Source organism: Schistocerca piceifrons, chromosome 1 (assembly GCF_021461385.2).
Source record: "Schistocerca piceifrons isolate TAMUIC-IGC-003096 chromosome 1, iqSchPice1.1, whole genome shotgun sequence".
NCBI classification, from domain to species: domain Eukaryota; kingdom Metazoa; phylum Arthropoda; class Insecta; order Orthoptera; family Acrididae; genus Schistocerca; species Schistocerca piceifrons.
The window spans coordinates 694,931,654-694,947,315 of NC_060138.1; the positions used below are offsets into that span (position 1 = coordinate 694,931,654).

Genomic DNA, 15,662 nt, shown 5'->3' on the forward strand with positions numbered 1-15,662 from the left:
AGATACAGCTTCAGCGGCCTGTCCTCAGTTTTTGGTGTAACGCTGCGTGCCGGATTTTCTCCGTTGCGCCTAGAGCCAGTCGTACTGGTGGGGAGGTGGAGTAAAAGCCAGAACGCTGGGCAGGAGAGCGGCAGTAGCCGTCCACTCACGACGCCCTGCAGGTGGCACTGGCTCCGCTACACTTTCCGTTCTGAAGATCCGTACTGTAGGGATGGCTGTTATCGCTCAAAAAACCGGTTTACGGTTATATCGTTTTTTTCCACGCGATTTAAAGTGGCATTAAAACCGCTCAGAATAAGCATTTCTGAAGTAACCGATTCCTGAAATAACTGATTTTCGGTTTTTTGTTATTATTTCCTGTAATAAATGTAGAAATTGAACAAAGATAAAAAATTGACACTCTCCGTTTCAAGATACATGGATTTAAAATATTAAATTAAATAGGCGACTTAAGAAAACTAGTCCGTCCACAGTTCACTGCTTTTCCCGAAAAGTAATAAATAGTTGAATACTACAAACAATCACGACACTCCTACTGATTGTAGTTTTTTGGAAATTTGCTCAAAAATCATGTTGTAATCGGGGACCATGCCACTCTTTGTGCACGACGAGAAGTCAGTACAAAAAGAATGAAAAACTGAGTTTGAAGAACACTGTTTTTCGCGTAAATTTGCCCGTTTGAAGGCCTACAAGCAAATAAAGGCTTATTATAAAGACATAGGCAGAAGGTCAGTTAGCTTCTATTTTTATTGTATGCTATGAATCAATTGTTAAGTTTCTAATTTATTGCTGTTGCCATAATTTCCTTCCTCTTCCTTTATTTCGTAGAAATGGCAGACAAATCTTTAATCTTTTAAAGACAATGAAGCATTGTACTTCATCGCTATGTCACTTCATTGAAATATTTCCAGACTAGGGTTGGTGCCATTCTCCGATACGAAGGATACCCGGCGACGACCGCAAGAAACTGTCATAGCGACGATGTCGCAGCAAGTCTTGTTACTCCGCACGTGCTCGCGTATCTTAAACCACAACACACGGTAACTGGGCCATTATTGTCCCAGCAATGCTGTGCCAATTCGTATGCTGTGTGTATGTAGCTCGTTTCCATCAGTGTTGTTAATAAGATAGCTCTGACCGCTTTTCCTGTTTTGTATAATAACGTAGTATTTAAAACGAATGCAAATTTTACGAATAAAAATTACTCCTCTTTTAAAATGTTTATTTAAAAGCAAAAAATTTTAGAACTGCTGCTACAGCTGATATTTCGGTTGTTTTACTCGGTTATTAGAGAAAAAAATTTAAAAACTCTCTTACAACCGAGGCCAAACAAATACCGAAAAATAGCTGTTATTTAGAACTAAAGTACCGGTATCGGTTTCAACCGTTCTGTTTTTCCCATTCCTGACTCGGGGTAGACAATGGTCTCTGACCTGTGTACTCTACAGGAGTTGCTCCACTTGTCGAAGCTGCTGTTCGTTGCGCATGGTGCATATGCTACTCACGCTTTCATACACACGGTCCACAAACCCTGGCCGCATCCGTGGAGCACGACAGTCGACATTACTAGTAGCAAACATACCAGTCTCTTTCAGATGTTGTTGCAGTCGGAGAAAAACGGTATGTAATGGACTGAGGCAATCTGAAAACCGTTCTCTAAACATGTGTTGTGCAGCTATATCATTACGTATCGTATCGTAAAGTGGCGTGCTGAGAAAGTGACGGTGCATTTCTGGACATGGGTTCTCTATCGAAATTCTATCTTTTAAGTCTCCTCAGACCCTGTAACAGTAATTGTGAAACACGCTGTGTACACTGCTTGGATGTACTGAGTAATTAATCAGAAGGTTAGGAGGAATAAGTGATTTTAGATATTTATCTTGCCTTTTCTTTTTTACACTGGAGCACTGTGCTCTTTGCAAAAAATACGTCGCCTTTTACGACGCTCAGTGCTTTTTTGGTACATTCCGCCTACAGCTGCCATCTCCTCTTCGTTTGGCTCAAATCGCTGTAGAGCGACAAATTTCGTTGCATGTGGGAATCGGCATTAATCTGGTGACTATTGTGGATGGATGCTCCAACATATCGTATTTTAAATTGTTCAGTTGTTTCACTGCCCAACCACTTTCAGATCAAAGGCATTGTCTTGAAGTAAGATGATTTCTTCAATTACTTCATTTATATTTTTTTATCCTTTTGGTCCAGATGACTTGTGTAAAATTATTACCATCCCAAGGTAAAAGTGAAGTAATTACCGATCTTCATTGACGGTACACACATTAACTGACTACATGCGCTGTATATTTACATAACTTTTGTTAAATAAGTGTGCCCACTGGTGGTTTGGCAGCACTTTTCAGCCTCTAGTCTTGCACATGCGAATTGATGTGATTGTCACCCGTTGGAAGTATAACAGCACAGCCTCTAAGTTCTCGCTCTACCTTTTTTGAAGTCCTTTCTTCTCACAAGAACGTAAAAAATCTTTAATTGAATTTGTGTCTAATGTCACTGTCACATTTCTATGGCATTTAATTGTCAAACGGTGAAGATGCTATTGGGTAGACACGATCACGTGCGCAAATTTCCTCATCAGTGAGTAGATGTGCTTGAAACTGCGTATAGCAGGCTGTTACGTACGGCCTGTATTCTAGGTTCTCATTTTTCTAAGACTTACGTTTAACTAATGTCAAAGCATGTGTAAATTGCTAACTGCAGCATCTGCCACGGGCTCAGTCTGAAGGCAGTAGCGTCTTCGGGCAACTGAATTCCATTCTGTGGTTGTGTTTGTCCTCTTTTTTCCCACTGGTCTTTGTAATTCACGAACTTAAGTTCTCTTTGCGACGCTTTTTCAGGCGTTTGAAATGAAATCTGGTCTTTGGCTTTCAGAATCTTTGTAATTTATTAATGTAATTCACGGATCGACAGGATTAACAGTAGTCATGAATCAAGCAAAAAGAAGAGCAAACTTTCTTTCCTTCGTGTTGTCCTAAGTTAATTACACAGGAAAGTATCACACATTAAGTAAACACTACCTTATTTATTCTAAACAAGTGAACTCTGTGACCGTAGAGCGAAGAAATGCGTAAGGTTTTCTGTGTACAATACATTCGCTATGAAAACATGACATTCTAATAAGAGATTTTGAATTCATTATTGCAATGTGATGCAGAAATATCCTCATGTTGTCGGGCTGAGGAGCATCCAACGTGTCAACAATGAGTCAGGTGGGTATCTGTTATCGCACGGATAATTGTAATTAAAACTTACTGCTCTATGCTAGTGATGTTACGGTTGAACGAGGAGTGAAATGAAGGATGGTGATGGAACATAATTCTAGCGTGTAGTGTACACTAGGGCCGGTGAAACTTTTAGAAATATTGGGAAACCGATATATCCATATATCGATATTCAAAATGTCATTATCGGTCCTCAATACATCGACGACAAAATATCGACGTATCGGCCTATAAAAATATTGGCTGCACATTGTAAATATACTGCCGGTTTTAGATCTGCATATTTAAGTATTGATTTATTGATGGTTCAAATGGCTCTAAGCATTATGGGACTTAACATCTGAGGTCATCAGTCCCCTAGAACCTAGAACTACTTAAGCCTAACTAACCTAAGGACATCACACACATCCATGTCCGAGGCAGGATTCAAACCTGCGACTGTAGCAGCCGCGCGGATCCGGACTGAAGCGCCTAGAACTGCTCGGCCACTGCGGCCGGCAATTGATTTATTATTAGTTATTCTGTATATCAACAAGCTACCTGGCTGCTTCTCCCCCTTAGGGCAAGAATTGAAAGGAAAACGATGCACGTTCACGCTTGGCGATAACCACTTCCGTAACAATGGTGCAGGTAATGACAATAAAAGATGTCCGATGGGTCTGTCGTTCGGTTTCGTCACATAGCGGTTGTGTCTGGAGCACTGTATGCAGACTTCCCTGGTTTTTCATTTCTGTAAACGCTAGCGGCCTAGTAGTTGTGTCAAAATTACGTGGTGTAGTTAAACATTGCAGTTTCTGTTGGTAGCGCCGACCGTCAGCATGTCCCCTCACAAGTCTTTACCCATCGCAAAAACAAATCTTATAATTTAGATTATGGTCACCTTTTCAGCAATTGTTTCTGAAGAATGCCGATGTTATGAAATAGAGCACTAGTTGCGTTAAAAATTGTTTTTTAACGTGACTGGTTTGCTATTTCTCCACACCTGAAATCTTGTTATTCCATTCACACGGCCACCCCCCCAGTGCAGTCGGACTACTGCTTTGTGCCGCCTGTACTTGTTTCACATAGAGAGATACGGGACGTGACGGGAGCTCAGAAAGTAGTCAGACTCCTTCACCCAGTGAAAATAACATTTTGTTCTTCTACAGTTTCAAAACGATGATAATGGAATGTAGTCGAATTAAGTCGGGTGATGCTGAGGGAATTAGATTAGGAAATGAGACACTTAAAGTAGTAAATGAGTTTTGCTATTTGGGGAGCAAAATAACTGATGATGGTCGAGGTAGAGAGGATATAAAATGTAGACTGGCAATGGCAAGGAAAGCGTTTCTGAAAAAGAGAAATTTGCCAACATCGAGTATAGATTTAAGTGTCAGGAAGTCGTTTCTGAAAGTATTTGTATGGAGTGTAACCATGTATGGAAGTGAAACGTGGACGATAAATAGCTTAGACAAGAAGAGAATAGAAGCTTTCGAAATGTGGTGCTATAGAAGAATGCTGAAGGTTAGATCACATAACTAATGAGGAAGTATTGAATAGAATTGGGGAGAAGAGGAGCTTGTGGCACAACTTGACTAGAAGAAGGGATCGGTTGGTAGGACATGTTCTGAGACATCGAGGGATCACCAGTTTAGTATTGGAGGGCAGCGTGGAGGGTAAAAATCGAAGAGGGAGACCAAGAGATGAATACACTAAGCAGATTCAGAAGGATATAGGCTGCAGTAGGTACTGGGAGATAAAGAAGCTTGCACAGGATAGGGTAGCATGGAGAGATGCATCAAACCACCACAACAACAACAACAACAGTTTCAAAAGAACTATTTCATATATTTACCGAAAATTGCGAAAAAAATATAAAATATAAATATCGCCACGTGATATTGCTATTTTGATATCGCTGTATCTGGGAAAAAATATTGCCGATATGTACCAATGTCTCTTGGAAAAAGTGTCAATATTTTATCAGCAGCGCTAGTGATACCTCACTACATAGGCTCCACAGCTTCGGCTCATCGAACCTGTGTACCGCGACAGAGTTCTCATTACTGAAAAAGTGTCCAGACTTTAATACAGGACCTCGCAACGTGGTCTGTTCGTGAGGATATGTACTCCTCTACCTCTTTTCACTCGGATAGCGCGAATCTGAAAGTATAAGTTTCTTCCACTGGCTGTATTTTGAAACGTGTACCTCCTGAAGGCGATATTTGACCATCGTTACAGTGCGTCGATATATTTACACCCCAAATTTGTGAGCTTGACGCTGCCCCTTTGTTTTGGATGACGTTGCGTACGATGCAAGACGACCGTAATTTTCATAACTATACTGAAGAAAAGCACTAGAGGATCAGAAAAGGTTGGGGTACAGCAGCGGTACAGATCATAGCGCCGTTGCGTTGGGACTTCCATCCTTACAGTAGATGCAGTTTCCATATCTCTTTTTACTTATTTTACCTACTTGATGATTTATTTTGAAGATGATGTATGTGACATATCACCCGAAGAGTAGGTTGATCTGCGCCAAACGTGAAGTCCCATAATTCAGCTAAACACCACAAACACAATTAGCCCATTTGCATCCACATTCGTCCGACGTATTAAACTGATTTTCAACTGGTAGGCAACCGATGGCTACAATTAAACGTGGCGTGCCTCTGTTTAAGACCATCGACGTGCAGCAACACTAGTGACGTTACAACGAAGCTGCCTGACAATGTCTCGTATTCGACCCTCACCGACAAGCACGATTCGAGCAGTGAACTGTCCCATTTGTTAATCAAGGTGTATCATGGGGGTGTAGGTGAACAGGAAAGGTGATGCCACAAACGAAACACTAAGAAAAGCCAAACTTGACTCCATAATTTGAATTTTTTGTGCTTCAGAAAATATACATTTACATGAGCAAACATACATTTTCCACTAGAATTCCGGGGTGTGAAGAACGTGAACTAGTAGCCATATCATGATTCAGTTGTTAAGGATGGCATCAATCGAAAAAAGAGTTCACAGATTAATGGAGACACTATAGGGTTGAGAAAAGTGGTACAAAGGACTGCAGGTAATGAAGGTGACAGTGGAACATGGCAGCTTGTCACCTAGCCGGTGGGCGGTAAAATCTGCACTTTAGGCTACAGACTGCAGTGCGGCGTTTCATCTTACGATCGCATTAATCAGGAAGATAATTCACACTTCGAGAGTGATAAATGTTACGACCAATCTTAGATGTAATGTAATGTGTGTGAAATCTTATGGGACTTAACTGCTTAGGTCATCAGTCCCTAAGCTTACACACTATTTAACCTAAATTATCCTAAGGACAAACACACACACTCATGCCCGAGGGAGGACTCGAACCTCCGCTGGGACCAGCCGCACAATTCATGACAACAGCGCCTGAGACCGCTCGGCTAATCCCGCGCGGCAATCTTAGATGCTCTAACCAGTCCTCTGAGTGCGTAAATCCTCAGCGCAAGTCTTCCGACAACATAGTGTCCACTATAACCGACTTCCTGCTAAGCACTAACTACCCGACGCGGACGTTTCGTGTTGGCTGCTTCGGAAAACTGTCAAAAACGAGAGATTGTGTCCTAGCTAGGACTTGTTTAAATAATCCCTCCCAGCTATAGTAAATGGAAGATCCTTAGAAAATCGGAGCATTTTTAGACGAGGGTTCTGTGGGAACTCTGCAGATCTTCTAGGCTGCCGTTATACAGCAGGCTGTAACCGCGAACTATCACTTAGCAGAGATATCCTTGAGCACAATGCGTCCTCCTTCATAAAATGAACCTGCCTAACCGCCAAAGCCACCTTGATGAAAATTAATAGTTATATAAGTTGAAAGGTATTACATCTTATTAAAATCATTCATAAAAACTCCGTACCAAACTACTAACAAGACACATAACTCCCTCTCGTCATACAACATGGCGAGGCATTTAAAGCTGTTTTTGGAAATATTTAAAAACTACAAACCGGATTAAAAAAGATTGTTATTCGATCCTGCCTGCCCCACTCCCCGCGGACGGGAGCGGTCTCAACTTCGAAATCTTAAATAGGAACCTTCATATTATATAGTGCATTCGGTTTCTCCGGGGAAAAATGCGTAACTTGAGAATTTAACTTTTTTTTCTTTATGTGATAGATGGCACTGTAATCGACAAAAATCAGAATGGGTTAAAAACCGCTGAAAAATGATAACATCTCAAAAAATACACATCAGATGAAGTTCAGGAGGTGAGAAAGACAGTTATTCAAAAATCATAATGACAAACCAGTTCTATAGCAAAAATACTTGATTACGTAAACTTATAAGGTGTCCACAACTAAAGTTCGAGGATCAAAACGCTCTAGAAAAAGACCCACTGCTCAGTTGACGTCAAATTTGAACAGCATGTTTTTGACGCAGGAGTAAACGTCATGAAACCAAAAAAGATTTTACAAAAATTTTACCAATAGGTGACGTCCTAAGCGTCTTATGACGACTTACGACGAATCACATTCTACCATCCGTACTGTTCAATGTGCCTCACTGCACAAGTTCGGCAGTTAACAGTTGTGGCACTGTTAGTTAGGTAAGCCCATCGACCACAGCAATTTAGTACCAAAGCGGATGGGAGAAATCAGTTTTTAATTGTCCTGGGGCCAAAACCCTCACAAAAAGCAAAATGACACCTGTTTTTAGTTGTTCTGGTGCCGAAAACGGCATAAAAGCCAAATGACATCGGTTTCTACTTTTCGCGGCATTGGTGCAAGACATGTTCAATATGCTGTCCACCGTTTTCTGCCACATGTTGAAATCGAGAAACAGCATGTTCCACAACAGATCGGAGTGTCTCGGGGGTCACGTTCAGAATGCGTCGCGCAATCCGTGCCTTCAGTTCACTTACTGTACATTCGTAATTGGAGCACTCAACACATTATCTTTCAGATACCCTGCTGCCAGAAGTCACACGGAAAAGACCAGGTGATCAGGATGGCCAGGCTGTAGGGAAATAACGGCTCTACCGGTAGAGCTCTTGCCCGCGAAAGTCAAAGGTCTCAAGTAAGAGTCTCGGTTTGGCACACAGTTTTAACTTGCCAGGAAGCTTCATATCAGTGCACACGCCGCTGCAGAGTGAAAATTTCAGTCTAGGTTTCCAAAATGCCTCTGCAGCAGCCGCTTCACTGGCCGTGCAATCAGCGGAGGAGTGCCATCTTGCATAAAAATGATCCTACCCACATATCCACGTTGTTGAGAAGTTGGAATGACGTTGGCGCGCGGAAGACTCTCGTAGCGAATAGGTAACAGGACCCGCAGGACTCATCTCCTCCAAAAAATACAGGCCCTACGACGAACGACGCCGTCAACCCCTACCACGCAGTCACCTTCGGTGAATGATGTGATGCAGGTTGGTGTGCGGGTGGACTCTCCGTTAACCACATTCTGCAATTCTGCGTATTGACATGTCCTTGGAGATGGAAATGGGTTTCGTCTGTCGGCGGAATGTTCTACGGCCAATCATTGTCCACTTCCATGAGAGCAAGGAATTCCAGAGGGAACGTTTGTCTTGCTGGCAGAACAGCAGGAAGCAACTCTTGAACGTGGGTGATTTTATACAAAAATTTTTATAACAGTGGAGGATGTTTCGTAGGATTTTATGCACCCTGTTCGCAGGCGTGTCCAACGTTCGAGCAACTCCCCGTGTACAGAATGTTTGCACACCACCGCCCGACCCCTCCTGCAATGGTGCGGCCATATCTTCGTCAGATGTCGGATCAACAGCTTCGCTTCCTCTGCGACACTGCATGTCAAAAGAACCTGTGCTTTCGAATTGATTTATTGTTTCTCCAAACCCTTAGCAGACATAGGACTAATGCCTTTTTTCATACGTTTGACTGTGCAGAACTTCGACAGGCCTCCTGGCGCACAGTTGCCATTCTTGTAAAAGAGCTTAACGAGCGGTAAGCAGTCCTTCATTGTCAGTCACGTCGGGCGTTTCGGACGCAAACTGAGGAACAGCCGTGTGCATAGCGTCTGTTTGTGTGCATATTCTTAGGCTTTCAACGCCATCTATTGATGAAATTTGCGTAAAAATTTTTTTTGGTCAGTGACGTTGACCCTTGCTTCAGTAATATGTTGTTCAAATTTGGCGTCATTCTGAGCAGTGGTTCTCTTTCTACAGCGTTTTGAAACTGGAACTATGATTATAGATGCCCTGAATTTGATTCCAAATCTGACGCCCCTCCTGCACCTTGGGTTGGGGCGGATGTGTCGAGGTTGGTGTCATTTGATGTTCCCCTTTGAGATGAACCATTTTTATTACGATCTTTTTGTAACTCGATTTGTAGTTTTCCAGATGTTTCCAAAAACAGATTTATATGCCTCATCCTGTACATTCAGTATTTAGAGGTTGTCAATTAAGAATTTGTTTATCAAGCTAAAATCAGAATTCATTGCAGTTCAGTGTCCCTATGTTTTGGTCATACAATTACATTGATATCAGCAATATTTTGGGTGCCGCGCTACTCACCGTTAAAATCATTACAATGTGTTAGATACTGATCAACGATCGAAGGCGTAAGAAATGACTGACACCACAGGTATATAAGAAGAAAGTGTACATGAAATGGTGTATGAAATATTGACGATTGGAAAGCTTTGTGATGGATGAGTCAGTTGTTGAAAGCTGCCCGTCACAAATTTCTCAGTAACATTTCGGATGTTCTGAAAATAATATATCCGCCTTTGTGCGCCGACTTGATTCTGTGGAAGATACATTTTACATGATTTGAAGCTAGGCTTCACATCAGGATGAAGTCGGCGTCCCTGCATCACGAAAGGCGAGATCTATTTAAAATGTCAGAAAGATTATTATGTCGTGTTTCTTTTGGATTCAGAAGCGGTGTTTTGTTTTGACCATTACATTGCAAAGAGCAAAATAGTACGCTAGTGTTTTGTATCAACTGGATGAAACAATACGTGATGAATGACGTGTATTGAAATTGAAATAAAAAGGAAGAAAAACACCTTTCACTAGGACAGCGCGCAAACCCCAAACGTGCTTTCCCAGTGAAAAAACTGTGGAATTTGATGTTCGAATTGTTGGAACATTCATCGCATTCATTAAATTAGGCACTATCTGATTTGCACCTGTTCTTTCTTTCGTGGCTGAAAAATGTTTACAGTGGAATAAATGTCTTGTTGCAGCCGTAGATGGGTTCTTTTTTAAATTATTGAGGGTATTTCAATATCGTCTTCGCGACCGCAATGAAATGCGAGTTTTCGTCATCAAACGCGTTCATTTTATTGAAATATATCATCCTCTTTAAGGTTTAATCTTGTCTTATATGTATATTGTATAAAATCACTTGTCTTTTATCAATTGTATATTGTATAAAATCACCATACGATTAAATAAATAAAATTGTCAGTGGTAGTACTTCACACCTGGTTTTCCGTTCGCGTCAAGAAAAGTCTACGAGTACGCTTTGGGTTATTTCTTCGTTTAACACTGTTGAGTCTGATCTAATCTCATACTGCTTTGCATAACTATCCATTTTTGACGTTAAGCACAAGGCGATGTGGTACTACCACTGTTGATTTGGATGCAAATAAATGATACAAATAAACAGTACCAGTACTTCATTGTGTTGTGTTCAATATAATTGTGTAGTTCAGCAAAGCATTGTGGGATTAGGTCAGAATTAACAGTGACAAACGAAAACATAACCCAAAAACGTGCAAGCAGACAGTCTTTCCTGATGCGAAAGACAAACCAAGCATGAAATACCACCACTGCTGTTGTAGTTAAATGAAACGAAACGCATTTGGCGACAAGAACTATCTTTTTCTTATAGGTGCAAAGACATAATTAAAATAGATCAATAATTGTAAAGCAAATACGGAAAATTTGGTTACAAAAATGAAGAAATTTGTAAAATGTCCAGAATCACTTTTGGCTTATGGAACATAATTTCCGAGTAGGAAGGACCACGGTCCTGATGGGGAATAACTCCGAGAAATAAGGCCATTTTTAACATAAAACAAACAGTCCTTAATTTGTCAGGCCCAAGACTGATAATTTTGATACCGTGCAAAATGGACGAAGCTGCAGCTAGGCGATGAGAATGGACGGCTCGTCCTGCAATCCGGGTCAGCGCTCTGCCTTGGAACCTCTCCAGTTACTCCGCCTCCCCAACACGGCCCACTGGCTCCACGCGCAACGGAGAAAGTCCGGCACGCAACTTGAACAGCAGTCCAAGACGTATGCTGATGTATCTGGGGGCGTAGCTCAGATGGTAGAGCGCTCGCTTAGCATGTGAGAGGTACCGGGATCGATACCCGGCGCCTCCAGCTCATATTTTTGTGAGCTCGTGCTCGTCACCATTATACAACCTGCAGGTTATAAAGCTAGCGATCGGCAGCACCATTTAATACCTCAGACACCAATTATCTTTGTAAGAATTTTTAGTTTACTAATACAGTAAACTAAGGAAAAAATTCTTCTGAAAAGGTAATTACAGGTTTAGTGCCGGTTTCCTTTCACCATGCGAGGCGTGGCGCGGACGAGCTGTATTTCCGCGACACACGGAGTGTGGTGCGGCTATTACGCGTACGCCCACAGTGGCTCAGCAACCTTAGGAATTTCAGTTCCGTATTTTAGATAAGTATACAAATGGTTGTGTTTTATTTTATATATTACTTTTTTTGGAGAGGGGTGTATTTATTCGAAACATGTTTAGGATTACCAACAACAACCTACTTTTATTCAATAAGTGAGGATACACACAAAATACCCATTGGTATTTTTTTACAAAACTAAGCTATGTCTAATCTAATACCACTGCTGTGTCTAAACTAGGTTTTGTTTTATTAAATTATTAATGAATACAAAATAGTGTAAATATTTATGACAGTAAGTAGGATGTTTGGGCAAGTGTAATATCTTTATTCGTGTAAACTTTATTACAATTAAGTTATACAAATGTTGTGGGTCAATAATCATGAAAGGTTCGGAAGCCTGGGACAAGAAACAGTCTTGGTTCTTTTGGATAAAGTGGGCTATAAAATAACGCGGAGACCCTAACTTCTTCGTTCCAGCAATGTTTACACTGCCGTCGTATGGTTTCCCCGTTTGAGTCTTTGGGACAGGGCTCTGGAAGCTGAACATTGTTGAGAGATTTTGCAGTTGTTATAGGTTTTGTGCCTCCGACCAATCCGTCGATTACAGACAGGCAAAAATTCAACAGATTCATTGGCTTGGCATTTCCTCTCTACTTGTCACACAGGGTGGCCCACTCAAATGCTTCAACGCAGGAATTTCCGGAGCAACAACAGATATTGAAACACGACTTTCGCGGGTATAGATGTAAGGCAGGAGCCCATGAAAGTAAATACTGTGAGACATTCTAAAACGTAAGCAAACATTATTTTGAACAGAAACTTACGGTTTTTTAAATGGATAGCTTGTATTGTTTCTTACACAATCAATATCGTGAAAAATTACAAAAAGAGTGGCGTTGGTGTCATAACAACACATCAATTACATCCCAAGAAATCGCAAAGCGAAGTTGACGCTTGAAGTAAACGAACACGCCGCTATTGCACATCCCGAGTTTCAAGCGTGAACCCCACGTTGCCCGTAATCGTGATGTTATTGACGTAACACGATGCTGCTAACGCAGTACTTATTGTTATTTACTGGAAACAATAGAAATGTACAGTCACACACAATGAGAAATAGGGAAAGGGTTTCCTCGTTTGTGCTTTATTGAAATTTACTACAGTACTAGAATGGACATATTGACAACGAAACGTCTAATATCACCTGGCAGAGTAAACAGAATTAATGGCGGACCAAGGATCTAACAGGGGTAAATTATAGTTGTACGTAATTGTACATCACTTACATAATCGTACATTATAAGTATAGGACGTGTCACTGAACATTTTTTGATGATTACGTTATACTAGTAAATTTAACTGTTGCACATGGTGAAACGATTACACAGATGCACAATTGTATCTGCAAAACAAACATACATCTCGTCAGAAACGCACAAAATGTACGCCGGCATGCAATCACATTTCCCACAGCAGAAAATCTACAACGTATGTTGTAAGAGATCGCCATTTACATGGCAACTCTGTGCACGCTCCAACATTGATCGACCCACTGCTGTGAGTGTTTCTGTCGTTACTGTGGCACATGCACGGTCCGGCACACAGTTTTAATCTGCCAGGAAGTTTAATATTTTCTTACTTTTTAAAATGTCTCATAGTATTTACTTTCGTAAGCTCCTACCTTACATTCATTACCACGATAGTAATTTTTGAATATATGTTGTCGTTCCAGAGATATTTGCACTGAAACGTTTAAGTGGTTCAACCTGAATAGTAATTGCGAATTGATGAGCATTACTTGAAAAATATGTAATCCTAATGTCTCGTACCACCTGACAGTTTTTCGGCACGTCGGATGATATGAAAGCAATTGTTCCTGTCGGTCTGCTCCTTTCACATACTTACTGTGTACAACAATAAGTTGCGGTTTCCTCGTGTCTACAGCCCTCTTGTTCCATGTCTCCACTAAATCTCCCGTGGATTCCAAGATATACACAGGACATCTCCCTTATCTTGCCATTTTGCAATGCAGATTCCTTCCTTTGTATACACTAAGATTGATTGTCCTCTGTTTAACTTCCTTTTTCTCACTTCTCTGGGGGTTACCGTGCCTGTTTGGTTGGGGTGTACCAGTAAAGTAGGTTGTGGTACGCAAGAGCGACTGTGCCAAAGCTACAATACTGTAGTATCTGTCCGCTTACGGGCTATGACCACTATTCCCTTTCCCTGCTGTTAGACTGTCTACCACTTTTTCAGAGAGTCTCTTCCTCCCTGTTTCTTTGTCGTCAACGGGGGCCCGTAAATTAATAGCTCTTGATCAAAACCAAGTTCTATCAGGACGTGTAATTTGAAACCATATTTATGTTTCTTATTTTTTATGTACTGCCTGATCGTAATCAGCTCTTCCATAGGAAGAGAGGTCCTTTCCCGTGGAATGTACGAGTACTTCCTCCGCCCTGTCGTCCAAATATTGTAAAATTGGTCGAATTTTATGTATTTCATCAGAGCCGACGTCATTGATGGTATCACAAAAGTGTAAAGCTCTGAGCAGTAGAAAATACCTGTTACGTGACATTGCGATCCGAAAAAATTCTCTCATAGCGATAGTCAATTTTCCAATAGTCACTAATTCTACTGAGGCGAATGAAGCCCGTATGAAAAAAGATGGCCAGAAATACTTTTAGTTCTCCAATTTCGGTATCCTTTCATCGCATGATTCTGGGGCGTGGGCTCTCAGAGTCGGTAAAAAACAGCCGAAAAGAAACTATGGCGTCAACTGACTCTGGCTCCATTTTGAGAGCTTGCACCCCAGTAAGGGTAGCGACTGCCTCTGTGATCGTTGGTTTTACCACTTCAAACGCTCAGCTGGAACGGGTATGACTTATACAATTTACTCGTGTGGCTCAGGTTTAGAAGTCTCTACTGAGTATTGCTCTGGCGTCTCTCCTGGTTCCAACATTTCTTCTGCCTCCTGTTCAGAATCAGAATCAATTGAGGAGCCGTGCTCCATCTCGTCGACTGAAGGAGTGAAGATAGTTCTGTGTGTGTCGTCTACTGTGTCGACTCTATCTCCTTTAAATTTTTTAGCCGCCTGGTCTGGAAAAAAGCAACGGATAACTATCAAATTAAAAATATACTTCCATATTAATAAAGTAGAATTCTTATTTTCTTTTCACCTCGCTGTGTAATAGCTACCAAAAAGTAGCCAAAGTTTCATATTTTGCATTCATTTCCGGTCGAGCTGGTAGAATGAGAAGGTCTAGGTAAATCACAGGAAGAAATTTCATCCTCGCAATCAAGTGAAAAAAATGTTAATTGTCAGAGATGAAGTGGAGAACAAGGAATGCTGAGAACATTGCGTACATTCCTCGTCAGATAATCTCAGAATATTTCACTGAGAAAAAAAAATTATTATTGAAAATGAAGTGAAAATTCTGCAATGAAATTATGATACGGAATATTAGATATTTATGGAAAGCTCGCAGTGACTAAGATAATAAAAGAAAAAAAAACACGATTGGTACACATTTTAAATTATACTTATTATAGATTTACCTTCAACAGGAAATAATTTCCTCTCACGTCCAAGCCTGTTTTGAGACATGTTTAGAAAAATAAATTTTGTGTGTAATTACGCTGAAAATAATTTCATAGATAAAGAACTATAAACTGAAAACAAATGCACTTACCTGCAGAAGTTTCACCACATAATGGTAGAAAGATAAACCAACAGCTAAATCGCAACCGATGTTCACTGCAGAGTGCCCGGGACGGGGGTACCGAACGTGTTAGAAGCTCCCTTGAATACGACTACGAACTGAAAGAGA

General features: G+C 41.0%; 1 non-coding gene across 1 annotated transcript; it reads left to right on the forward strand.

Moving 5' to 3' along the window:
* The first annotated feature begins 11,492 nt into the window (after positions 1-11,492).
* Positions 11,493-11,565, forward strand: Trnaa-agc. Its single transcript has one exon. It is a non-coding gene; the product is annotated as a tRNA-Ala (tRNA).
* Positions 11,566-15,662: the final 4,097 nt, after the last annotated feature.